The 10,360-nt window shown below is 51.5% G+C and overlaps 1 long non-coding RNA gene across 1 annotated transcript; it reads left to right on the top strand.

The window, feature by feature from the left end:
• The first annotated feature begins 1,578 nt into the window (after positions 1-1,578).
• Positions 1,579-8,143, top strand: LOC116983987. The gene is made up of 3 exons (XR_004414856.1): positions 1,579-1,780; positions 3,661-3,664; positions 8,113-8,143. It is a non-coding gene; the product is annotated as an uncharacterized LOC116983987 (long non-coding RNA).
• Positions 8,144-10,360: the final 2,217 nt, after the last annotated feature.

Below are 10,360 nucleotides of genomic sequence, written 5' to 3'. Positions count from 1 at the left end.
ACACGCGCTAACCCCCCCCCCCCACACCCACTAACTGCCCCCCGCACACACGCTCACTAGCATCTTTGATATCTATATTATTAAAACTAAGATCTTGATCGCTTTCGACTTTCTGTTTCGTGATTTCAGAGAGAACGCCGCCACTTATGGCCGTCATTTTGGCCAACTCGCTCAGTCCCCCTCCGCCGGATTGGACCGGAGGATTTTTCCCCTCAATGTGGTTTTCAGAAAATGTGTTTGTTGGCTTGCTAAGTGTCTGCCCAATTGGATTGGCTTTTAAAGGGCTTTGAGAAAACGTGTTTTGTTGGCTTGCAAAGTGTCTGCCAATTGGCTTAGCTTTTTAAGGGCTTTGAGAAAACGTGTTTTGTTGGCTTGCAAAGTGTCTGCCCAATTGGCTTGGCTTTTAATGTGACTTTGAGAAAACGTGTTTTGATGGGTTTGCAAAGTGTCTGCCCAATTGGCTTGGCTTGGCTTTTTAAGGGCTTTCAACAGTTTTTGGATGGATAAAGCGTGACTGTGTTTAATTGCAACATTGGCGCTCATTCCGTGAGAATGGCGAGATGGCGCCGATAACGTCATTTCCGATTAGCGGCAAGATGGCGCTGAGTGCGTCATTTCCGGTTCGTGGCAAGATGACGCTGACTGCAGGAGGCACAGAGTGAAGACGTCGTTGAATAATTCAAGAGAGCTTACTGCTCTGTCTATGGTGAGTGTGTTTGTTGGACGTTATTTAAAGCCCGTTTTTGCTTCAGCAGCAGCCTCGACAGGAGGCTTTAAATGTTTGAATCGTTCGGTTTACACACTGTATGTTCACCACGTTCTGAAGTTACTTGGCATTTTAGTATTAGCTGTGTGTGAGTGAGTCTGTGTGTGTGAGTGAGTCTTTGTGTGTGTGTGTGTGTGTGAGAGTCTGTGTGTGTGTGTGTGAGTCTGTGTGTGTGTGTGTATGTCTGTCTGTGTGTGACTGAAGCTGTGTGTGAGTGTGTGTCTGAGAGTCTGTGTGTGTGTACAGGGGTTGCACGTAAGATCTCCGGGTGAAAGGGCTTGACGAACGGAACCGCTCAATCCATGTGGAGGACATCGCAACTTCCGGTATATGTTGTTAATACACAAAATGCATACTTTCCTACCTGTTAAAAACTGCCAAAATCGTCAGTTTTAGTGCTGTAAATAATTGTGGAAGTCAGGGTAACCGTGAGAGATATCTATGCTTCAGAATTCCAAACGTGAAGAGAAATGAAGGTGAAGAGAAATGAAGGTGAAGAGAAGCGAGAGCTAAAGGGAAAACAACAGCTAAAGTGCTTGGCGAACATTGGCCATGCAGATATCGAGATTGAAAATATTGGGAATTATCGCGTTTGCTCACTGCATTTCATCAACAGTAAGGCATTATTTGTGTTTTTTCTTGATTCCTTTGGTATCTAAAAAGTTTCAGAAGTGATAAATCTGGCTGTAAATTTTTTTAAACTCCCATGGTTCTGAAGTGGGGTTTACATGCAAAAAGAAAACACTTCTGAAGCTAAATTTATCATTAAAATATCTCCAGACTTACGAGTGGTATGTGGTATTGATTACCATTATGTTATTGAGATGTATAGTTTGGCAAATAATAAAATGTCTTTGCAGCTCAAACACCCACTACCTTTCAATAGGATATTGTCAATTTGCTGAGGTTGATTATGTCCAATTAACAGCTAACAATTATGCCATTCCTTGGCTTGCATCTGAGTAAAACGTAATTCAAAACCCACGTACAGTTTGCGATTTTTTAAAGGATACTGTCAGCCCATCAGCTGTGAGTGACTGAACTGCCAGCACACCAGCTGTCAGTGACTGAACTGCCAGCCCACCAGCCGTGAGTAAGTGAACTGCCAGCCCACCAGCTGTGAGTGACTACATTGCCAGCCCACCAGCCGTGAGTATGTGAACTGCCAGCCCACCAGCTGTGAGTGACTACATTGCCAGCCCATCAGCTGTGAGTAAGTGAACTGCCAGCCCAATAATCCATTCAGTCCATCCTCTCCCCCTTCCCTCTTACACAGAATCTGTCACCTGTTTTGGGCAGAATTCCTGGCAGTTTCTCAGCTGCCAGCCTGCCAGGTCCGAGTGATTGTACTGCCAGGCCTCAGTGACCGAACTGCCTGGCATCAGTGACTGAGCTGCCTGGCGTCAGTGACTGAACTGCCAGCCCAATAATCCATTCGGCCCACAACGTCCATACTAACCCTCTAAAAACCAGTCCATTCGGCCCACAACACCCATACCAGCGCAACAGACCCCCCCCCCCCCCCCACTGGCCAGCAATATTGGAATTGGTGGAGAGGTGGAATATTGCGTTGGGCCCACTTAGTCTAGTTCTGTTAATATTATTAATTTGCTCCTTTTGCCCCATAACCACCCTATCCACAGACGCATAGCCTCCAACTCGCAGGCGCGTCTAGAATGGGGTGTGGGGTGGGGGGGGGGGGGGGGGGGGGGTTTAGAGAGTGAGGGCAGGGAGAGAATGGGGAGAGACAAAGAGAGAAGAACAGAGACAGAAGGGCAAGAGAGAGGGAGAGAGGGCTTGAGGGGAGGAGGAGAGGGAGGGTGGGTGGTGGAGGATGGGAGAGAGAGATGGGAGGAGAGACAGAGGGGAGGAGAGAGAGGGGGAGAGAGAGGAAGAGAGGATGGCTGAGAGGGGAGGAAAGGGATAGGGAAGGGGTGGAGGGGAGAAGGGGGTTTAGGGGAGGGAGGGAGGGCAGGGGGGTGGTGGTAAGGGAGCGGGAGAGAGAGGGAGGGTGGAGAGAGAGGTGCGAGAGAGGGCATGAGAGATGGGGAAGAGAGGGAGGGGGGAGAGAGAGGGAGGAGGGGGAGAGGGAGAGAGAGAGGAGTGGGGCGGGGCGGCAGGTCGCGGGGGCCAGATCGAGCCCGGAGCGATCCGAGGACCAAAGATGCTATAGCGAGCTATAGGCTATTTGCTGAGGACTGCCAAAAGCTTCCACCAGCGTTACAGATGATGGGGCCGCGGACACGGACACGGAGATGAGGTCGGGTAGAGAGGAGCGGAGAGAGAGGGAGGGAGGAGATGGGAGGAGGTGAGAAGATGAGGAGGTGAGAAGTTGAGGGGGTGGCGGGCGAGTGAGTGGGCTGCAAACAGCGGAGAGCGACAGCATCGGCATGACTCTCTGGAAACCGGCAGCTGAGTGAGCGGGGGGGGGGGGGGGGGCGATGGCAAGCTGGTGGGCGGGGGAGGGGGGGGGGGGGGGAGGGGGGTGTTGGGAGTGGCCTGACTTCACAAGCTGCACGGGCGGGACCACGAGGAAAGGCATTATGAGGTCAGCAGCTGGGCAACCTTAATCTATATTACTAAAACTAAGATCTTGACCGCTTTCGACTTTCTGTTTCGTGATTTCCGAGAACGCGGCCACTTATGTAAAACGGTCTTTGAAATTAAAAGTTAATGTTAAGAATTAGTGATGTTAAGTGAGAAATAATTAAATTTAATTGAATGAAAAACAATGGAATCAACAATAATTAGTGGAGTTAAATGAGAAACAATAAAATTCAATGCAATGAAAAAAGTTATAAACAATGCTTTATTCCACGGGGGGGGGGGGGGGGCAGCAAAGGCATTGTGAGTTCAGCAGCTAGGCAACCGTTATTTTTTTTTTAAACTGTCAGTTTGGTGATAACCTTTAGTAAATATCTCGGGAAAGAATTGATCAGATTGGATTTTGGAAATCATAAGGAAAATCTCTAGCAGAAGATGTAAAAATTTCACTGTTATTGCAACGTTAGCAACTGGGCAGCGGTCAGATTAAAAAAAAAAAAAGTCAGATTGGTCAAAAATATTAATAAAAAAGTCGGGGAAATAATGACCAAATGTACAGAGGAGTGGATTTCTAAAATCCCAAGGAAATTTCTACTGACATATGTAAAAATGTTCCCCGTTTCGGCATCTGGTTTTCGAGAAGATACGTTTCAAAGGCAAAATTACACACACGCACACACACACACACACACACACACACACACACACACACACACACACACACACACACACACACACATAATTTTAATAGATACTAGACCAAGTGCAGATACGTAGGGTCTGTTTCCCCAATACGCGTTTGCGGGGAGGGGGGGGGGGGGCTGCGGCGTCACACTCACACTAACCACCCCCCAACACACAGGCGAGGGGAGGGGGGAGGGGGGGGGAGGAAAGGGGAGAGATTGGGGAGGAAGAGGAGTGCGGGGAAGGGGGGGAGGTGGATGGGGAGGGGGAGGAGAGTGGGGTGTGGGAGTAGAGCGGGGAGGGTGGGAAGGAGGGGAGAGGGGTTGGGAGAGGGGATGTGAGAGGGGCGGGACAGAGGTAGAGAGAGGGGATGAGGGGAAGGGGAGAAAGAGGGAGCGGAGAGAGAGGGGTTGGGGAGGGGCGAGGGAGAGGGGTGGGGGGGAGGCAGAGAGGAAGAGTGGGGAGTGAGGGGGCGAGGGGTAGCGGGGAGTGGTGCAAGAGAGGGGGTGGGGGGAGATGGGGGTGAAGAGGGGTGGGGGAGGGGGGTGAAGAGGGGTGGGGGAGGGGGGAGAGATGGGGTGGGAGGGGAGGAGGGAGAGGGGTGAGGAGAGAGGGGGAAGAGTGTGCAGGGAGGGGGAGAGTGGAAGGGGGAGGGGGAAGAGTGGGGAAGGGAGAGGGTTGTGGAGGGAGAGGGGTGGGGGGATGGGGAGAGGTGGTAGAGTGGGGAAGGAGGGGGGAGGGGTGAGAGAGGGATGGGTGTGGGGGAGTCCATCTATTCCCCACTCCCTATCACCCCCACTCCTCTCCCCCTATTCCCACACTCTCCCTCCTCACCTCCCCTTTCCCCACTCTTCCTCCCTACTCCCTCCTCTCCCTCAAACCTCCCAGGTGTAGGGGGAGTGGTGGAAATGGGAGAGAGGAAGAGGGAGGGGGTAAGGGGTAGTGGTGGAAGAGGAAGAGAGGGGTAGGGGAAGGGTGGGGGAGAGAGAGGGTGGGGAGGGTGAGAGGTGGGGAGGGATGAGGGAGGGAAAGGGGGTGGGCGAAGGGGGGAGAGAAGTGGAAGTGGGGAGGGAGGGGGGGATGGGTAGGGAAGTGGTGGAGGAGGTACAGAGGGGTAGGGGGAAGGGATGGGGAGAGAGGGGAGGGAGGGAGAAGGGAGAAGAAGAGAGAGGGGTGGGGGAGGGAGAGTGGTGGGGGAGGGAGAGGGGTGTGGAAGGGGGTGAGAAGTGGAAGAGTGGGGAGGGAGGGGGGAGAGGGGGGGGGGGAGGGGAGGGGAAAGGGGAGGAGAGAGGCATATGTAAATGAGCCATTCCGATTGGACATCTGTGAGAGAAGGCATTGTGAGCTGGTTTTTTTAACATTTCGAAATTTAAGAGGAGTGGATTTGAGAATTTAAAAGTGAAATCTCTACCGAAATTGAAAACATCTGGGAGAATTTCGGAGTTGTTTCGGCGTAGCAAGGAATCGAATGCCGAATCTGGCACCCGCAAACACAGAAACACGCACGCGCACACACACACACACACACACGCACGCACGCACGCACGCACGCACGCACGCACACACACACACACACACACACACACACACACACACAGTTTTCATATATAGATAGATATTATATGATTGGACCAAATTGAGCCCTTTGGGGTCCGTGGTCCCAACGCAATATTCCACCACACCTTTCTCTGTTTCCTCCCCTCACCCCCTCCTTCTTTCCCCTTCCTTGCTCCATTACCCAGACACCCTCATCCAATCCCAACCCTCCTCCATCCCCCCTCATCCGCAGCACTCCCTCCCCTCCACCCCCTGTGTCTCTGTCTCTCCGTCTCTCTGTCTCTCTGTCTCTCTCTGTCTGTCTGTGTCTGTCTGTCTGTCTGTCTGTCTGTCTGGCGCTCTCTGTCTCTCTCTCCGTGTCTCTCTGTCACTCTGTCCCTCTCCCTCTCTCTGCCCGCCCCTCTCTCGGTCTGTCTCTCTCTCTCTGTATCTGTTCCTCCCTCTATCTGTCTCTCTATGTCTCTCTCTCTGTCTCATTCTCTGTCTCATTCTCTGTCTCATTCTCTGTCTCATTCTCTGTCTCTCTCTATATCTATATCTGTCTCTCTCTCTTTGTCTGTTGCTCTCTGTCTCCCACTCTCTGTCTCTCTCTGTCTCTCTCTCTCTCTCTCTCTCTCTCTCTCTCTCTCTCTCTCTCTCTCTCTCTCTCTCTCTCTCTCTCTCTCTCTCTCTCTCTCTCTCTCTCTCTCTCTCTCTCTCTCTCTCTCTCTCTGTCTATATCTGTCTCTCTCTCTCTCTCTGAGCCTAACTCTCTGTCTCTCTCTCTCTGTTTCTCTCTGTTTCTCTCCCCCCCCCTCGCTCTCTCTCTTTTTTTCTTCTTTTTTTTCCCCCAATACTTTATTCAACACATCAAATAATACAACAGATCACGTCATACACAAGCGAAATTACATTATACCAAGTGTCATTATAGTACAACATTACAATCATTATTCACAATTCTCTCAACCCCACGCGGTGACCAGCGCCCACGGAATACCTCCAAAGTCCCCGTGAACACCGCATGTTCCCTCTCCAGGGACACACGTGCACGGACGTAGGCCCAAAAGAGGGGCAAGCAGCCGCCTCTTGCCTGACCATCCATCGCCTGCTGCCTGGACCCGCGTATGGCCATCTTGGCCAGGCCCAGGAGTAGACCGACAGGTAGGTCCCACCCTCCCACCTGGCTCTCCCTACACCCTGCCTTGTGTCCAAACACAAGAATCGTAGGACTAAAATGTAACCAGACTTTAGGAACAACCCCTTCAGATATTGGTACAGGGGCAGTAGCCTCTCACACTCCATATAAATGTGGAACACGGTCTCTTCCTCGCCACAGAAAATACAGGCAGCGGACAAGTCCGTGAACCGACTCAAAAGTTTGTTACATGCCACCGCTCTGTGCAGCACTCTCCACCCCAGGTCCCCAATGTAAAGGGGGACAACTCCCGTGTAGAGGGACCCCCACTGGGGACCTTCCCCGCCTTCAGTCGGTAACACCGTCCGCCATGGTGTGTCGGGACGGGAGATGAAGGCAAGGAGGTGCAGAATGTGCAGGAACATTCTATACAGTGAGCGTCTCTTCGCGTCACGAAATGGCACGCTAATCATCTCCGAAAGGCGGCTCAGGTTGTGTGGAGCCGGTGCCCGAGATATATCCCGGAACCGAGGCCCGATGAGCAGATCTGACGGAGCGGGTAAGAGCTCATTCAAAACCACTGTAGGCTGGCGCCTCTCCTCGACACCCGCCATGATTTGGTGAGGACCGGCCAGTCCCGCAGCCGCAACATCCCCCACCCCTCGTGGAGCAACACGCTGGCTGAAAACAACCAGATTCCTCACTCTTAACACATCCCGGTAGTAAACAGGCAAGCCCCCTAGGGCGGGTCGACTGGTGCCCGCCTCCGGGAGTCGCGAGACCCCCCTTAGACAACGACCCCGTCGGAAAAAATACGTGGCCAAAACGTGCCATCTGGGGGGGTTCTCTATAGGGTGATTTCACGAAAGGTCACTGGAGCGTAAATCCCCACTCACGTGACCGAAAATTTTAACTGGGGGACAAGCGTCACTTCCGGTACATGTTAGTGGATGGGAAAACACGCACTTTCACACCCGTTAAAAACATCGAAAACGGCCAGTTTTTGAGCTGCAATTTACGGAGCCAGTCGGGGTGACCGCGAGGAACAGCTACCTAAATTTACAGTCCAAAAAAAAGATAGAAACTAAGGTAAATACAAGAGCGAGTTGAAGGTGTAAACAAGGCGGAAGTGCTAGCGGACTTTTTTCTTGGAGATTTAAAGATCCAAAATATCGGGAATTATCGCGTTTGCTCGCTGCATTTCATCAAAAGTGGCATTATTGACTTTTTATCTTTATTCATTTGTTATATGAAAAGTATTAAAAGTTAGAAACCCGTCAGTAAAATTGCAAAATCGCCCATGGTTCTCGGATGGGTTTTAACATGCAAAATGAACACGCTTCTGAAGCTCCATTTACCATTTAAATAATCGTAAGCTTGCATCTCAGTAAAATTGATTTCCAAACGCATTGAGAGTTTACGATTATTTAAATGGTAAATGAAGCTTCAGAAGCATGTTCATTTTGCATGTTAAAACCCATCCGAGAACCATGGGCGATTTTGCAATTTTACTGACGGGTTTCTAACTTTTAATACTTTTCATATAACAAATGAATAAAGATAAAAAGTCAATAATGCCACTTTTGATGAAATGCAGCGAGCAAACGCGATAATTCCCGATATTTTGGATCTTTAAATCTCCAAGAAAAAAGTCCGCTAGCACTTCCGCCTTGTTTACACCTTCAGCTCGCTCTTGTATTTACCTTAGTTTCTATCTTTTTTTTGGACTGTAAATTTAGGTAGCTGTTCCTCACGGTCACCCCGACTGGCTCCGTAAATTGCAGCTCAAAACCGGGCAGTTTTCGATGTTTTTAACGGGTGTGAAAGTGCGTGTTTTCCCATCCACTAACATGTACCGGAAGTGACGCTTGTCCCCCAGTTAAAATTTTCGGTCACGTGAGTGGGGATTTACGCTCCAGTGACCTTTCGTGAAATCACCCTATATACATATACCTCCTCCGAGTCCTGAGGCGGAGAGCCGCCACCTGGGTACGTCGCATACCAAGGACTGGCCGCCCTCCTGTAACGGGAGACTCAGGACCGCTGCAGAAACCCAGTGCTTCCTATTTCCCCAAAAGAAATCTACCAGCTTCTTCTGTAAAGCATTTACAAAAATGGAAGGCGGGACAAGAGTAGCCAGCCGGTACCATAACAAGGAGGCCACCAGCTGGTTTATGACCAACACCCTACCCTGAAAGGAAAGTACTCAAAGCAAGCCGGACCAGCGCCCCAGCCGGGCTACCACTTTCGTCTCCAACTCCTGCCAGTTTGCCGACCAAGCATCGTCAGTGGGACTCAGGTACACCCCCAGATAGAGGAGGTGCTTGGTGCTTCACGCAAACATTGCCATCTCCTCTGGCAGGGAGTCTACCTGCCACTGACCCACTAAAAGTCCAGAGCACTTGCTTCACTTAATCCTGGCCGAAGATGCAGCCGAGTAAATCTTCTGGCAATCACGCATCCTCCGCAGGTCACCAGGATCAGTGAACATAAGGAGTACATCATCGGCATACACCGAAAGAACCACCTCCACCCCCGGGCCAGGTAGGGCCAGGCCTGTCAACCTCCTCCGAAGAAGACACAGGAACGGCTCCACACAGACCGAGTACAACTGAACCGACATGGGGCACCCCTGACGGACCCCTCTCCCAAAATGAAAGGGAGCCAACAACGCACCATTAACCTTCACAAGGCACTCCACTGCAGCATACAAAAGGCGGACCCGGGCCACAAAATGCGGTCCAAATCCAAACGCTTGCAACGTCCCGAAGAGGTAATCATGCTCTACCCTATCAAAAGCCTTCTCCTGATCAAGAGACAGAAAAGCAGCTGACTGACCAGTACCCTGGGCTAGATGAATCAAGTCCTTAACCAGGTGGATGTTATCCTGAATGGACCGGCCAGGGATTGTGTAGGACTGGTCATGGTAAATTAATTGAGACAGCACGGAGCCCAGGCGATTTGCCATCGCACGTGCAAAAACTTTATACTCTGTGCATAGGAGAGAGACCGGGCGCCAGTTTTTCAACAAGCGGAGTTCCCCCTTCTTGGGCAGCAGGACAACAACTGCTCTACGCCACGAGAGGGGCATCTCCCCGGTCGCCAGGCTCTCCCCCAGAACCAACATGTAATCAACCCCCAGGATACCACAGAAAGCTATTACAAACTCTACCGTCAACCCATCCAGCCCGGGGGATTTACCCCTCCTGAGCTGATGCAATGCACGTCAACTCCTCCAAAGATAAAGGGCCGTCAAGAAGATCGGCCACTTCCCTATCTACAGTCGGTAGACCCTCCCACAGTTCCAGCTGAGCTTCCCCGCTGAATCCACCTGCGGAGAACAGGTACCCATAAAAGGACCTGACCAAGGCACTAATCCTCTCTGGATCAGTGACAGAGGAGCCATCATCTGCGAGCAGCTCCACGAGCTGCTTGCGGGCTCCCCGCCCCTTCTCCAGAGAGAAAAAGAAAGGCAAAGCTCGATCCAGATCGTGCAGCATCTGGGCCCCCGCCCTCACGTAAGCGCCTCGGGACCGCTCAAGTTGCATGTTCCTCAAGGCTTCCTCCTTCTCCTGAAACACACCCCATTCGCAGGAGTCATCACCAACCTGACCCAGGCGAGACTCTGCGTCCAGCAGCTCCCTCTCAAGCCTCTCGACCGCTGAGTCGAGCCGCCCGGTCGACCCCATGTA

The sequence above is a fragment of the Amblyraja radiata genome, chromosome 2, assembly GCF_010909765.2.
Source record: "Amblyraja radiata isolate CabotCenter1 chromosome 2, sAmbRad1.1.pri, whole genome shotgun sequence".
In the NCBI taxonomy this organism is placed as follows: domain Eukaryota; kingdom Metazoa; phylum Chordata; class Chondrichthyes; order Rajiformes; family Rajidae; genus Amblyraja; species Amblyraja radiata.
Note: the sequence above shows the minus strand (reverse complement) of the source record. Positions and strands in the feature narration are given on the sequence as shown.